The sequence below is a fragment of the Aythya ferina genome (genome assembly GCF_964211825.1).
Source record: "Aythya ferina genome assembly, chromosome: 1".
In the NCBI taxonomy this organism is placed as follows: domain Eukaryota; kingdom Metazoa; phylum Chordata; class Aves; order Anseriformes; family Anatidae; genus Aythya; species Aythya ferina.
In genome coordinates, this window is record NC_140296.1 from 1,934,964 (window position 1) to 1,951,521 (window position 16,558).

At 56.1% G+C, this 16,558-nt stretch overlaps 1 long non-coding RNA gene across 1 annotated transcript; it reads right to left on the bottom strand.

The window, feature by feature from the left end:
- Positions 1 to 8,370: 8,370 nt before the first annotated feature.
- LOC311433333 lies at positions 8,371 to 15,379 on the bottom strand. Its single transcript, XR_014690676.1, has 2 exons — positions 14,771 to 15,379; positions 8,371 to 11,347 (listed from the first exon to the last, which is right to left on the bottom strand). It is a non-coding gene; the product is annotated as an uncharacterized lncRNA (long non-coding RNA).
- Between the last annotated feature and the right edge of the window lie 1,179 nt (positions 15,380 to 16,558).

A 16,558-nucleotide genomic window follows, 5' to 3' on the forward strand; every position in this document is an offset into this window, starting at 1 on the left:
CGCGGCGCTGGGCGGTGGGGGGGCGGGCGGAGAAGGGATGGGGGGGTGGAGAAGGGAGGGAGGGACCCGGGGCTGCACCGCCCCCGGGAGGTGCGAGGGGATCGGGGATGGGGCTGGGAACGGGGCTGGACCCCCCCCGTGTGATGGGAAAGGGGCTGGACCCCCCCTTTGGGGATGGGAGAGGGGCTGGGAGTGGGGCTGGACCCCCCTCTGGTGATGGCAGAAAGAATAGGATCAGGGCTGGACCCCCCCCAGTGATGGCCCTATGAATAGGATCAGGGTTGGACCCCCCCAATGATGGCAGAGAGAATAGGATCGGGGCTGGACCCCCCCTCTAATGATGAGAGCATAAATGGGATTGGGGCTGGAACCCCCCCCCAGTACTGGGATCATGGTTGGGATCGGGACTGGGACCAGGGCAGGATCCCCACACCTGGTAATGGGACCGTGGATGGCACTGGGGCCAGACCCCCTTAATCTATAGGACCATGGATGGGACTTGGTATGGGATTTGTTCTGGGACCCCCCACACCCAGCAATGGGACCAAGGATGGCCCCACAGACCCCCCCTTACACCCTGGGGTGCCCCAGGACCGGAGCCAGGCAGGGCCAGGAGCAGCCACGTGGGGGAAAAGGGGTCCCAGGAGCACCCCAGGAGGGGAAAAAATGCCAAAAAAAGGCTGGATGAGGCCAGCTGGGGGACGGGGGGGGGACCCGAGGTGGCAACGGGACTTTGAGGCCACGCGGGCTCTAATTTTAGCAGTGCTGGGGCTCTCAGGAGCTGTTCGCACTGATCAATCACGAGCTGTCACGACGAAAGGAGATGCTCCGAGCTCCCTGGGGTAGGGAAATTTGTTTTTCAGAAGAGAAATTTTGGGGGGGCCCGGTTCATCCCATTGGGAGCACGGCTTTGCAGACCCCACCTCCTCTTCAGCTGAGGGCTCCCCCTTCTCCTTCCAGTCCTTCACGGGTCCTAACATTGCTTTGGGGTGCCGTGGGTGTGAGTTTGGGGCTCACCACCCCCCTATCCTCCTTTATGGACGCGTTTTGGGGTCTGTCCCCAAGGAGCAGGACACAGCCTCCCCAAAAAGCTGCAGGGGATGCCCAAGGCCAAGTCCAACCCTAATTCCCTCGTGGAACCCATTCACTTGGGGTGACAAATCCCCCAAATTTGGGGCGCTGGAGGGCTTTGGGGCTGGGAAATGAGCCTCACTGAGGCGCACGCAGGTGGCCCGGTTGTTTTCCACCGCCGAGCGAGCCCCGGCGCTCCCTCCCGTATTCCCCCATCTGCACCCATGGGTGGAAGCCAGATCCTCCCCCGGCAGCTGGATCCCACCCCGGGCGGGCTCCCCGAGCCCCCCAGCACCTTTCCTGGATGCGGCGGGGCTGCCGGTAAAGCCGGGAGCGGAGGAAGGGCACCGCTGCCATTTATTATTCACGAGCCCAAAGTGGCACGACGAGGATATGAGCCCTTGGCACCGAGCGCCTGCCGAGGGGCCCTCCGTGCCAAAAAGAAAAAAAAAAAAAAAAAATTAAAAAAAAAAAGCAAGGCTGTTTCCTTCTTCTGATGTAATTTGTTTGAGGAGGGAAAACAATGCATCACGGCGCAGCTATTCGGGGCTGATAAGGGAGGAAGGACAGGCTGGGTGCTTGCAGGGAGGGAGGGGGTGCCTGGGCAGAGCCCGGGTGCGAGGAGCAGGCTGGTGCCCTGCAGGATGACAGCGTGATCCAGGAGGGCAGCTGCATTAATCCCATCTCGTTGGGGTTTAATTAGTTTTGGCACTGCGAGAGCACCAGGGGTGGGTGCGCAGAGAGCCCCTTGGTGGTGTGCGGTGTGGATGATCCCACTCCGTGAACCCATCCCTAGGGATCCAGGCTGTGCCACGTCGGGGGCAGCCCCAAAAGCCTTCACCCTGGCTCTTTCCAAAGGGATTTTGTGGGTGATGCCCAGAGATTTGCTGTCCTCAACCCCCAGGGGATCGCTGCAGCGGGGAAGTGCCCGCCGCACTCCTCTTCCCGGCAGACTGCTGCATTTTCTGAATTATTTCACCTTTCCACTCGAATTCTTTCCACCTTTCTCCACTCGTATGCATGTGAAGGAGACGGGAGGAGGGTTGTCACCTCCCGATGTCCCCCGGCTTCATGTCCCCTCTAACCCACCCCACTCATCTCCACCCTTCTTCGCGCCCTCAGCCGGTGACAGTCGCCCCTTTTGCATGCTGCATCGAGGAGACCCCACACCCCCCCAGAACCTCTCCCTTTCCCATTTCCAGCCCCCAAAACAGCCCAGGCGAGCCAAGCAGAGGCAGATGTTTTAAATCCAGCTGCAGAGCAGGGAAGGATCTGCACAGCTGCAGTCGCATGCTCCGATACCCATCGGAGGGGAGCTGGCCGGCGGCCCCGTGCTTCCCTCAACCTCTCCAATTTTTCTCTTCTTTTGGCAGCGGCGCAGGTTTCTGAGACGCTCTCAAAACATTTCCATGGTGTCGAGCGGGGAGGAATGCGGCCGTGCGTGGGGCTGCAGGAACGGGAGGAAGGGGAGGAGCGGAGGGCATCATGCCCGGAGCTTCACCCGTGGGTGCAGGGGACAGGATCGTCACCTCCACGTTGTGCCACAGCAGGGTGGGGATGGTGAATGCTCATGTGAATGTGTCTCATCCTAAATTTCCATGCTGGTGATGCCCCAAAGCAGCCTGGCCATGTTCAGTCCATCACCTCTCACAGTCTCTTGGCTTGTAAGAGGTGCCAGCACCTCACCAGGAGGCAGAGATGTGTCCTGCGTGATGGGCACATCCCACGGGGGCAGATCGGGGTGGCCACGTTGTCCCTCCAGGATGCTCTGACTCAGGACCACGAGCGATTTTCGAGCTGTATAAAGCAGCAAAAAAGCAACCCAGCTGGAGGATGGGGCACCTCGCCATGGTGGTGCCCCCCAACAGGGCGTGCAGGGGGTGGGATTGGCACCGCGGGGCATTTTGGGGACACGGGGACACCTTTCTGGCAGCTGCAAGGTGGCATTGATGGGACAAAGAAGGCTTGGAAGTGGAATTGGGGCTGGAAAAGCTCTGTGAGCCCGTCCCTCTGTCTGACCCTGCGCAGGAGGAAGGCGAACCCGGTGCCCGGCACATTGGTGGGATGCTCAGGGCATTTTGGGGCTGGCGTCTGCTTCCCTCCCAGACATCAGCACCCGCAGGGGCCGTGCTTCCTCCTCCAGCCCCTCCTGTTGATAAAGCACAGCTCTGCTGGCTGGGGCCACATCCAGTGCTTTGGTTTGGTGCCGAGTGCTCAAGGAGCTGGTGCACGTGGACATGCTGCAGCTCTGTGCCACGGCAGGCGTCCCACAAGCTCTGGAGGCAGCGGGGTTTGGTCCTTCCCACGCCGCTGCAGCACACAAAGGGGCTTTTCCCGGCAGCTTTCGGCCACCTGGGTGTCTGGTTTTTGTTCTGAGCAGCGGTTGGGGTTTGTGCCTTAGCCCAGTTCTCGTTTCCTCCCTGGTGAGCACACGCGGGTGATGCCTCAGCCTCCTCCGGCCGGCTGCGGGGTTTGGAGCAGGAAGGGGGCACGGGGAGGGGACGGGGACAAGAAGAGAGCTCGGGGGGTGCATGGGGGCTCCTGGGGACACCGTGGGACCCCCCTGGAAACCAAAAGCTCCATCCTGTCCCCATACAGCCAGGCTTTGAGCTCCTGCTTTCCCCCCTAAGCCCCCACATCACCCAGGGTTGTGTAGGGTGTCATCAAACAGCAGGAGCATCCCCCTCCCGCAGCAAGAAGCTTGCAGAGAAGGATTTGGGGCTGCCGTGGCCTCCCAGGTGGAGCTGAAGCACAAGGACACCGTGGTGGCCACCAGCTTTGCTCCATGTAAAGCCAAGGTGGTAAAATTAACCCGTCGGCACGGGCCACGTGTGCTGCGGGCTGCCTGGGAAACGGGGCGCGAGGCTGAGAGTTGGAAAAACCAAACCCAAAGATGCAAAGGCAACGCAGAGATCTTATCCAGGAGCTGTTTTTCTGGGGCTTTGAGCGAGGTGGAAGAGCTGGGGGTGCTGGAATTGGGGTGTGGGAGGAGCGATGCTGCCCTGGGCGCTGCTGAAGGGGTCGGGCGAGGATCGACGGCGGCACCGGGGAGCTGGGGAAGGTGGTGAGAGCGCGTGGTGAAACCGAGCCCTCCTAAAAACAGCAGCAGTCACCCAGCCGCAGAGCTGTCCGAGCCCAAAATAGCACCTGGGGAGAGGCTGCCTCCAAAAGGGCTCCTTCCCCTGCTTGTAGGACCCCGTGGGGAGCACAGACCCCTTGGAGAGGCACGGAGGGACACGGGGTGCCCAAATTTTTTGGGGGGCACTGATCTCAGTGGGTTGTTTTTTTTTTGTTTGTTTTGTTTTGGTTTGGTTTTTTTGTTTGTTTGTTTGTTTGTTTGTTTTTTTGACCTTCACATTAGCAAGAGAGGTTTTGCACAGCCTGGGTTTGCTCCGTCTCCCACGGAGGATTTGGCACCTGCGAGGATGGAATTTGGTTTATGGGATGGGTGGCAGGATCCCATAGCCTCCCACACCTGAAATCCACCTTCTTTATCTATTTTTTGCCAGAGGTTCAGGGCTGCAGAGATGCTCAGCAGCAAGTTCCCATTGGAGAAGCCATTCTGAAGCAGTTTTCTGGGTCATTTCTCTTGTTTTCGGAGAGGCTGCAGGGACCAGCACGGGTCCCACCCTGGAATCCCTTTGTTTCCAAAAAAAATAAAAATAAATGTTGTTCTCAATACAGGCCTCTTGAATTCACTTCCTTCCCCTCCTGCTCCAAAATAACCTGCTTGTCCTTGGGGATATTCATGCAGGGATGACCCAGGGCACGGGGCTGGACGGACAGATGGACACACGGACCCCGGCCAGGCTGTGGGACCCCCTGGATGCTACTTGTGCAGCTTGGCCAAGAAAATAAAATCTTCTGAGACATCCCCGTGGAGATGTTCATCGAAATGCATGTTTCAAAGGAGCCAAAGAACCTCTCCAAGTCCTTCTACCATCACGATTCGTTTCCCTAAATTTCCCTTCAAATTTTCCCATTTAAACACCGATTAAACCCAAAGTGGTCCCGAGGAAGGCAGAGCTCTGTGACCTCCCCGGCCATGCGAGGAGCATTTTTGGAGCTGGCAAAGTCAGCCCGAGAGGATTTCTCCGGGATTTGGGGAAATGCAAGGTGATGGCTGGGCTCTTTTTGGGATTTTCTTGACCCCCAGGTGGGGGAGAAGGGAAGGAGCCGCCTTCCCCTGCCCACCCCACGATAACCCCCCAGCAGGGAGGCCGGCCCGGAGGCTCGTGTCCTTGTCCGGAGGCCAATATTGTTATCTAGGGCCTGGCTGGCCCTTCTCCCTTGGATCCTTGCCACGGCAGCAGCTAAAATAACTCTCCCACCACTCCCAGCTTCGAAAGGTCACGTTCCAGGGATTAATCCGGAGTCTCCCAGGCTGGCTCCTTGGCTTGGGACCGCCACAAACTGGGAGCACTGGGGTGCTGGGTGAGTGCTCCCCGTGCTGGAGATGCCCCGGGTGGCAGCAGGCTCAGCACCAGCACCAGGTTCAGTGCCCTCGGTGCACCGGGAAGCCTCTAATCCCCGAGATTTATCCAAGCAGAACCCGGTTCCTCCAGGTCAGATGGGTATTTCCTCGTCGATCTGCTTCTAGGGTTTGTCAGAGCCCTACTGGGAAGTCCAGATTTGCAAAACGAGCTTTGGAGGCATTAATGTTTATTTGACCAACTGGTACAGTTGGTCCTGTGCTTGTTTTTTCTTTTTTTTTTTTCTTTTTCTTTCTTTTTTTTTTTTTTTTGCCTGGACAAGTTTGAAATCAAAGGACAGGGTTTCCAAGCTAAATACAAGCGGGGAGTAATTGAGTGCTTAATGAAGTTCATTTTGGTCAGGTCATCGTGAAACGATAACACCAACCCTGCCTAGGGAGAAGAGGGCATGTAGACGAGTAGGGAGGGAAAAGAAAGAGAAACAATGAAGCTGTGGGCCCCAAGGAAAGCAAAACAGATGGGTTACAGCTCGTGAAGCACGAGCAGAGGAGGGAGGAAGGATGGTGGGATGTGCAGAGAGGCACAAGCCTTCAAAACAGCATCACTTCGTCAATCCAGCAGGATGGGACAAACCCGTGGCCTCCAGCAGCCTGGGATGTGCACAGACCCCAAGCTCCTTCCCTGCTCCTTCCCTCCCGGTGCCGGCGGTGGTCCAGGAGAGGGGACGGTGCCAGGAGAGGGGATGGAGCCCCTTGGGACCGCTGCCTCTGTCCTCTTCCCACGGCGAGGGCCAAGGCGGCCAGGCTGGGTGACTGGTGATTTTCGTGACAGCGCCACCGTCATCGCCACCACTGATAATTCAGCTGGGATTTCAGGGATATTTTTTCTGCCCTCAGCAGGCGGTGCAATGCCCATCCTTGGAGGTTTTCAAGACCCAGCTGGGTAAAGCCCTGAGCAAATGGCCTGAGCTGGCCCTGCCGCGAGCGGGACCTTGGGCTGGGGACCTCCTGCAGTCCCTTTCCACCCCTCGGGTCCATCCTGACACCCTCTGATCAGTCGATCCCAAAAGATTTAGGACTGGCTGAATGTGTAAAGACACATTGGTGATGATCACAGCCCAAAGTCCATCCCAGCCTGGTCCATGGTGGCCCTGCTGCATGGCCCTAAGGCAGTGCCTCCAACCCCATGAGCTCCAGGGAGCTTTGTTGGGACCTGTGGATAACCAGGTCCCGTTTTTTTGGCTGCCACATGAATTTCACCCTGCAAACTCTCCTGAATTTCACCCTTCAGACTCTCCTGAAAGCCAGCAGATAGAACCTGGGTCAATCTCTGCTAGAAAACAATAGCTTTTATATTAGAGACATCCCCAGGGAAACCCCACTGTGTCCTTCTCATATGGTCCTGGCATTTGAGCACGTTTCTGGCTCAGCCATCCAGGGACCAAATGATCCTTTGACACACAACGCAGGGCCTCATGTCCCATAAACCAAGCCTTTTTCTCTTTTTTTTTGGCAATTGGGGCAGGTCCTTTTGGAAAGGAGAAGCTGCGCTGACCTTTTCCGGGCTGCAGATTAATGGGGTGAAGGGTGGTCACCAGCAAATTGATGGGGCGTCCCCAGCAGGACCCATCCAGCTGGTGTCAAGTCAAGGTTTATGGTGAGAAAAGGACCATGAATGAGGTTTCCCATGAAAAAACAGACTACGGCTTTGCTCCCTTTCAGGATTTGTCCCATCCCTGGTGGCGGAGCAGAGCAGGTTGAAGGACGTGCTGGGACACGGCCCCACCGCTCCCCACAGGCTGGTGGCTCACATTAAAACTGGGACCTGGGAACATCAGCCCGTCCCCTCGGCACCAGGATCTGCCTCCTCCGGGTTAGAAAACACGGCGAGGAAAGCCCTGCCCTCGGCCAAGTGTTTGCAGGTGTTTCCTGGTGTTCCCAGGCGTGGGGATCCCTGGTTATCCATCAGCCATGCGAGGCATCGGGGTGTGCCTGGAGCCTCAGCAAGGACACTCCGTGACCTTCAGAAATAAAGAGGCCGTCTGATAAGAAAAGCCCAGGAATAGCTGTTTTCAGGAGCAGGTGTTTGCAAGGGAAGCGGACGGGGGTTTATCTGCAGAGGGGTTGCCACTGGGGAGAGGGATCGCCCCTTCCCTGTCCCTCCAGTTTCCATAGGAGTGAGTCAGTCGCCTTCCTGCGGCAGGACGAAACCCTCCCACTCGTGGGGAGCCTTATGGACCTTTCCTTTGTAAAGAAAAAGCTATTTTGGGATAAAATACCACCTTTTTTTCCATGTCCCAGTGAACCCCAGTGATCCTACGTACCGCTCTGGCTCCGTGTTCCCCATCCCACCGTGGCCATGGGGCGATGGAGATGGCACAGACCAGAGGGACAAGTTGGTGGCACCTCTGGGCAAGGCTCGGTGCTCGTGCCAAGCAGCCCAGCAGAGCCCTGGAGGCTGGGGACACGTCCCCGTGTTCCCACAAAGACCGGGGTGAGGGATCTGTGGTCATCTGCTGTGATGGGGATGGGACGTGGTCATCTCACAGCGATGTGGCTTTCGTGCTCCTGGGGAATCTACCGCCAGGCTAGTGGGTGTCCTCTGCTCAGAAATCCAGCCACCAAAATGACCCTAAAACCCATCTGGGCAGCATGAGAGGGATAAAGAGAAAGACGAGTGGGACCAAGCTGCCCGGGGCACGAGCTCTGCCCCAAGCTTGGACCTCTGAGGTGCCCACGGGCTTTGTGATGGATGGAGATGTTGCTCGGGAGCAGGGTTTCTTTGCTCTGGGATGCAGTCGGTGATGTCCTCAGTCCTGTCACCCCATCACACCTCCACACCTCCTCGAGAGCCTAAGCCAAGAGCATGCCACTTGAAGAGGAATGATTTAATTGCATTAGCTAATTACATTTCCACGCAGTTTCCCCATTGTTTACAAGGACCGGGGAGTCACTTTCCACAATACTACGTTTTCCTGGCTCCGTTTCATCTCCTGGGGCTCCTCCTCACTTTCGAGGACCAGCCTGAGAAGCGGGGTGACAGCAGCAGGACTGATGCTCTGGCCCAGGCACTGCCTGTACAGGCTCAAATACCTCCAAAAAGAGAGCCTTCCCCCTCTCTCAGGGCTCTCTTGCAAGGTTAGTCCTTTAAGGGGAATTTTTTTTAGGGATACCTGATGGGAATTTCCCCTTTTTTTTTGATTTATGATTCGGTTTCTTTCATGGGCACCTCCAGCACGTAGCCCGTCCTCTCCAGCCTGGTGGTTCCCGAATTTGTGGAGCATGATCCTTCCCACCATGCGGGCTGTTGGGTGATGGAGGTTGTTAAAAGAGCAATTAAGCATGCCCAGGTCCTCAAACCCTCCGTGGAGCGTGCAGGAGAACGTTGCACAAGTGCTGTTGTGGTGGGACATTGTGTCTGCAGCAAGAAATTAGGGTTAACTCTTCCCTTCCCTTCCCCGTTGTCTGATTTCCTTCCCCAAAAACCCATGGTGTTTCATCATCAGGCAGAGATTTATGTGTGGGTTTGAGTTTTTGCTCCCCAGCATCCACACGTGCCGAGGTTTTATGGGGACAGCTCGGTGCTGCCCAGCACCTGATGCAAAGCTCTTTGTGGGATGGGTGCTCTGAACCGTGTCCAACCAGCACAGAAGCATCCCCCTTCTTTTTAGGGGTTCCCAGGTGCCCCCAAATCGCCCTTCCAGTTGGGATGACAACTTGGTCTGCAGCTTTGGCACCCATGAACATGCTGATGGGTTCTTTCATGTTGGAAGTGGCTCTTTGACACTTGCAAGGGGCTGGGGAGCATGGATTCACCCCAAACTCTTTGCAGACCCTCCCCAGGGTTAGGGTTAGGGTTGGGATTAGGGTTAGGGTTGTTGTTAGGCAATACTCCCTGTCCTCTGCTTTCCCAGGTCTTTATGGAGACCCTTCATAGATGCACTACTTGGGTGGTAGATGGCCACTGTCCCACAGCACGTTTGGGGTTGTCCTTTCCCAATTTTTGGGCTCTTCCAGGGCCATGTTTAGGGCTCAGCAAGCTCAGCAGCAGCTTGGCCAAAAGGGCTTTCCAGGCTCAATGCCTTTTGCAGCAGGAAAAGGGGTGCCCAGGAGGGGAAAGTCCCAAATTGTGGCAAGGGTGATGCTCACCCCTGGGGTAGCATCTCCTCCCTGACCTCAGCTGGCAAAAACATCTCACCCAGGCCACGGGGATGCCTACGAAGTTCATCCCAGCTCTCCATGCCATGAGCACACCTTCAGGATCTCCTTCTGTGGTGCCTCGTGGCATGGTTTTGGAGGATTTGCCCCTTCTCCTGAGCACGCTGCCAGATGCGCATCCTCCCTCTATGTGCCGACGGGCTGTGATGAGGCTGAGCTCAGCTCCTGTTTACGCCTCTAAATGTTGGGACTTTCCGGACGTGCCATCTGCTTTTGTGAATGGGCAAAGTAAGTGGATTACATCTTTCACGGAGCTAAAAACAAAATAAATTCCTGTTTCATTTCCCTTATGACTCAGAGATGAAAGCTGGCTCTCCGGAGAGGCTATTGTGTAAGAGTGGGCTTGGTAAGTGCATTTTACTGTTTGCCCCTGTAACCTATCAACCGTTCCTGGAGAAGAAAAACTTCTCCAAGAGCACGGGGAAGGAGCTGGAAGCAGTGAAAGCAATTTGCTCTGGATAATGGTAGGCTTCTCCAGTGCGCAGGGGCTGGTTTTAGGCAAGAGGTGTACCAAAACAGCAGCCCTTCAGCAGCACGCCTGACCTGGGATCTGTTTAGTGCTGTTGGGAGGTTGATAATCTACCATAGCTGAACAAATTTGGCTTCGGGAGGACAACATGGAGCCGTTCTGCCTTTGTACTGCTGAGAAATCACCACCAAAATGAATATTTTTTTTTTGTTGTTGTTGCTTTCTGATGTCCAAGCTGAAGGCAGCAACAGGAGCGTGCTCGCAGGGAAGGCTCGCTTCCCCTTGCTCTACACTTCTGTATCTTCGCGTTTGGAAGTCAAATTAGGGGATTACCTACTGCCAGAAATGCTGCAGCTCTGATTAGATCGGATCCTTACCATTGCATCCGCTTTTCTCAGATCGTGCTGTGCTCCAGGAGAACAAAAATCTCCGGGGCCATCGGGTTTCTTTAACTTCACACGGGACGGGGTTTGCAGTGCTCAGCATGTCCCGAAGCCTGGCCCCCAAAATAGCATCGGGACGTTGCTCCCACCGCTTCCAGGGGGCCTCGTGCTTTGCCAAGGAGGTTTCAGTTCCCCTCCCACGTGCCAGGGCGCTGAGCCCATGCCTCGCTGGGCACCCTCCTTCCGAGCAGAATGGGGAAAAAAATGCTGAATTTGGCTCATGCCATGCTGCCAGCTCACGGTTTCGCTTCCTTCCAAGCCTTCGTAAAGGGGGGGCACCATCAAGGTCTCCACCACACACAAAGGGGCGCCTCCAAGGACATCCGTCCACCTCCTGATGTCCCCTCCTCCTGCCCCCTTCCAGGTGGTCCCTTCAGGAGCAGGATCCTGTAGAAGACCACATTTCCCCATGGGGTTATCTTAGGAGGTTCATCTCTGGTTTTCTTGCACGTGCTGGCAGCCAGGGATGGGATTTTCCTTGGAGGTGCCAACAGCGATGGGATCCTTCTCTGTTAGGATGCTCTTGGCTCCTACAGCCTCTTATCCAAGCAAGCAAAACCTCAGCGTGTCTTCGTTTGTAATATTTTGTGTCGGGATCTCACCAGCTTCATGGGAAAGACCGAAAACAGAGGAGGAGGAATCGGGTAGTGATATTTCCAAGGAATGAATGAGGAAGGGATGTCAATGTTGAGTTGCACCAGAGAAGTGCTGTGGCTGAAAGCAGAAGAAAAAAATTAGAAGAAAGAAATTCCCCTGGTCCAAGAGCCGCTTCGGTGGCTGAGATGACAGCAGCGTGCAAAGCACGAAGCAAGTGAGAAGGGAGGACTGGGCTTGTGGCCACGATGCTGGCAGGAAACCTGCCAAAGTCACCTTTGGTTTGGAGAAGGTGCTGCTCTGCAGTGGCCTGGGAAAAGGTCCTTGGAGGATCTGAGGCAACATCAAGACCCTAAGGCATGCAGTTCCCCTTGGCCATTCTCCTGGCCTTCAAAGGTGGGCTGATAGGGGGTGGAAGGGGCTTATAAGAGCGCTGGTTCTTTCTCCTTTCCTCCATGGTTGTAGGGAAGGAGACAGAGCAGTGAATGGAGAACACGGGGCCGGCTGGATGGAGAGGTGTGAGCCTGAAAGCCCCAGGGGAAACGTCCGTGCCAGGCTGCTGGGAATGGCTGGTGCTGATAACCGGGGCTGTGGCAGGACACGACCGAGTGGGGAACACTGGAAACGGGCCACTGCCACCCAGCCCAGGTGGCCACGGGCTGATACAGCCCTCAGCACGGCCAAGCCCTCGGCACGGAGCCGTGCTCTGATAGCGGGACGGGGCGGCGAGGTGCCAGCTGTGCCTGAACCAGTCTGAAAAACGATGTGCCTGCTCTAAAAACCACCCAGTGATGTGTCCAAGGACATCCACCGCAGGCACAGGGAGCGATCCAGCAGTTCCTTTCCTGCTGCAGCCAGAAAATATGGAGAGGAAGGGCTTCCCACCCTCTCCAGACCCTTAAGACTTGGGGAGCTCCCCAAAATGCCTGGACACACTTTTGAAGAACCCCTCTCCGGGTTCCCCCTCTGAAGGACTTTTCCTTGGTAGCCCTGGAAGGACGCAAGGATGCAGGAAACCTTTCCTGGATCCTGCCCAGCCCTCCCCAGCCCGTGCCCTTCACCTGACACCGGCCACCCACAGATAAAAATACCCGTGGTCCAAGCAGGCAGGGATGCACCCAGGAGGGAACAGATAATGCCGCGATCCCAGCAATGTCCCCGGGTGAGTTTCGGGTTACCCATTAATGGGGGAGAGCAGCGGTGACGCACGGCCGAGCAGAGGAATGCGCAGCAGGAACGCGAGGGGACGGCGCGGGGACGGCCCTGGCGTGCTCCTGCACGGGTAGCAGCTTGAGCACGGGGGATCAAGGCGCTGAAGTCATCTGGTTTGGGTAGTAAAAAGGGTTTTTTCCTTCCTGGGTTTGTGTCGTGGCAAGCCTGTGCTGGTGGGAGCGGTTGGTGTTGCCTGCTGGCACAGAGTCACAGAATCACAAAATTTTAGGGCTTGGAAAGGGACCTTAGGAGACCATGGAATCCAACCCCCCTGCCAAAGCAGTTCCCTAGAGCAGGCTGCCCAGGTGGGAATCCAGACAGGCCTTAAATATCTCCAGAGACCCTACAACCTCCCTGGGCAGCCTGTCCCAGTGCTCCGTCACCCTCACTGGGAAGAAGTTCCTTCACATGTTGGTGCGGAACTGCCTGGGCTCCATTTTGTGGCCATTGCCCCTTGTCCTGTCCCCACAGACCACTGAAAAGAGGTTGGAAAATTCCCTCTGCCTCCCACCCCTCAGGTATTTATACACACTGAGGAGATCCCCTCTCAGTCCTCTCTTCTCCAGGCTGCACAGCCCCAGGTCTCTCAGCCTCTCCTCACAGGGAAGATGCTCCAGGCCCCGTTATCATCTTTGTGGCCCTCCACTGGACTCTTTCCAGGAGATCCCTGTCTTTTTTGAAGCAGGGAGCCCAGAACTGGACCCAGCACTCCAGGTGAGGCCTGACCAGGGCAGAGCAGAGGGGGAGGATCACCTCCCTTGACCTGCTGGCCACGCTCCTTTTAACGTACACCAGGATCCCACAGGCCCTCTTGGCCACGAGGGCACACTGCTGGCTCTCGTGTCCATCACCTCAGAGCCCATGGAGCAGGAATCCATCAGCCTGACAACAAATGGCATCTTCAAGGAGGGTGTGAAGGACCTTGACGTGTGGAGAGGTTCTCATAGAGCTGAGGGGATGCTCCTACAGCTCCGGCCTTGCACCACAACGAAGACACGGGTTGCTAAAGATATAGAAACCAGCTGGAGATCTGCACCCCATAAACAGCATCTCCCTTTTTGGAGACCACAGCTCAGCCTGGTCACCGGTGACCACTCACAGATGCCTCACAGGGACGTGTAGGTCTGAGCCAGAGCACGTCCTCTCACCCTGTGCGTGCCAAGCAAGCATGGGAGGCTCTTGCAAAGTGACAACAGCTCGTAACACAACACACAAGGGCCTTTTGGTGCTTTATAAAGGGCCAAGTCCCATTGTTGTCTTCACAGTTGCTGTCACTCGCCTCCACATTTCGCAATTGTAGTGCTCCTCCCTTATTTCTACAACCTGTCTCCTGCCTTGATGTCCTTCCTCTTCCCTGGTCCAAGCCTCCTCTCTCTGCCTCCTTTTTTTTCTCCTCCTGTCAGGGCTTTTTTCCTTCATTTCATCCCTTTTTTTCTTGCTGTCCCCTACCCTTCCTGACTGCTGCAATTCCCCAACCCCTGAAGGTCTCGGCCAGCCCGGCACGGTGCCATGCCCAAAGCCACAAGGAAATCACGCTGCCTGGCAGCCAGAAAGCCTCGTGTGTGCCAACGGGGTGGGTGAGGCCGGGCTATCAGCACGAAGCAAAGTTCAGGAAGGTGAAGGTCACCTGCTGCCTCCCAGGAGCTGTGTCCCAACGCTGAGGACCCTGAACGTCCCCATGTCCCTGTCCCTGTCCCATGGAGGGGTTTGGAGGAAAGAGGCTGGTGGGGTTTTGCTGATGCCGCCAGCCCCAGAGCTTGTAGGTGACCCTCAGGAGACAGCAGGACCTCAGATCCTCTCCCAGCTCTGCAGGATTAATGGTGATAACTCCTGGTCAAACACAGACATGGGCTCCAGGAGTTATATATATATTATATATATGTTCCAGGGGGCATGAGGCCCTGCACCCAAATCTGGATGTCCCACGTCCTAGGGGCAATGTGATCCCACAACGTGAGCCCACAAATCCGTGCCTGCTGGGACACTTGGGACAAGACACTCCCAAACTTCAGGAGAGTTGCTGGATGGTTTTTGGAGACTCTTCCTGTGCTTCAGCTACTCCTGTGACCTCCTCCTCCTGATACGCAGCGGAAAAACAACTGAAATGTATTTAATACAACCCGATGGGATTGCACGTCGTGGAGTTCGCTCCTCCACCAGACCATGGAAGCCCCACAGATGGCAGATTCACTCCCAGCCAAGCTTAACACCCCTCGAGCCATCACTGGACATACTCCTCCTCTCCGTGGGTCCTCACTTTGCCTCCTTCCTCCACTCCCAGCTCGCGGGATGGGAGGCAGCAGCAGCAGCAGAGGCTGTGCAAGGACTTACCTGGTTTACACCAGCGGAGAGGTCACCTCCACTTGAAGGCACCACGAGGGCCCTCCTGGATGGACGTGGAAACCATCGTCCTCCCACACCAGGCTAGCATCACGTCCTGCTCCACGGAGGCTGATGCTTGTGGCTGGTGTGGGCAAGTGGCCAGCTGGTGGTGGAAAAAAAAAACACAACAGCGACCTGCCCAGCCTCTCTGCTCCGAAATATTTACTCGCTGGATGCGTTCTCGTGAAAACGAATCCCGGAGCCGTCCCCCCAGGTATGGTAAATATTTACGAAGGAGGAACGGGGAGAGGCTGAGGGTATGGAGAACAAAGCTGCCTGGGTGTAGCGACGCTGCCTTCGCCGAAATGCGGTGGAACAAGCCTAAGCAGGACGTGGCAGGGCCACGCAGGCGCCCTCCCAGCCCGCGCTCGCTGCTCGGCCGGACCTCCGTCCCCGCTGGCAGTTTGGGCTCTAGGACGCTTCGTTCCACCCCAGCTTAACCTGGAGGAGGCTGAGTCATGCCCCGGGCTCCTAAAGAGCTACTTGAAGCTTTCTTCAACTGGTACCAGGTTATGGCAAGCTCCAAGGAGTGATTTTCCCTGGCTGGGGTCTGCCGGAGCATGCAAAAAGCATGTTATGCGGATATTATTTTACCTAATCCGTATAATCTCCTTTTTATGGCGAAGCTTGAGCTGTCTCAGTTGCTGAGGTGTTATCTTTTGCCTGCTCTGTAGCAGGCAAATCTGACACCAGTCAGATTTAATGCAGCTCTGTAAGGTGGGGAAACACAGCTCATAAGCGAGCAGCGCGCTCAGCCCAGCGGTGGATCCGCTCTTCGTGGCGGCTGACACCTCTCAGGGAATTAAAAACCATCTTCCAGCCAAAGAAACTTCACCTCTCAGACTAACGCTGGCTTACGTAGGAGGCTCTTAATTAAGTGTTTCATCGCTAATTAAGGAGCAGCCCTCGATCAGTACGCAAAGCGAAAGCCCTGCAAGGACGAAGCAAGGAGGCAGGCTCGGAGCGCACCGGTCCCATCCGCATCCCCATGGCACCCCCGCGTGGGGAAAGTCCAGAGGCTCCACCAGCGGCCCCATGCTCCGTTTTTTGCCTTCTGCTGGGTCTGCAGGGCTTCCCTGGGGAAGAAACGATGAGGCTGAAATGGAGAAATTGGGGGAAATTCTGCGGGAAATGGTGGCTGCTCTGAGAAAGCTCTGCCAGGGCACGCAGCATCCCTGAACGAGCACTGGGATATTTTTTTTTGAGCAGCTAAAGCATGGCCAGGACCTGTCACCCCTCCTGCTTTCCTGCCCTGACCATGGCTGTGGGTTGAGACAGATTTTGGGGAGCAGGAGGGAACCCCAGCCTGAGGTCTGCATGGGGCTGACGGAGCTGGGTGGCTCCAAGCAGGGTGAAAAACCCCGAAACCTGCCTCCATCTCATCAGAGCACTGGACTGGAGGGGAAAAGGAGGAGCCAGAAACATCTGGCAGCACTTCTGCTTTGCTGCATAGTCCCAGCCTCAGTTTTGGGATTTACCTGCTCTGCAGCAAGGTCGGCTCCTGCCCTGGCCAAGACACAGGCAGGGAAGGGAATGGCTAGGACATCCCCCAGGGTATCACAGGTAGTTATTAGGGATAATTTCATTCTTTTGCTCATCCTTTCATTCATTTTTATTTCAAAATTTTCATTTCCTTTCATTTATTCATTTATTTTTGTCTAGCCATCCATATATATAGGCATCTATCTATCCATCTATCATCTTTCCGTCCATCTATCCATCTCTGTACCTACCCTT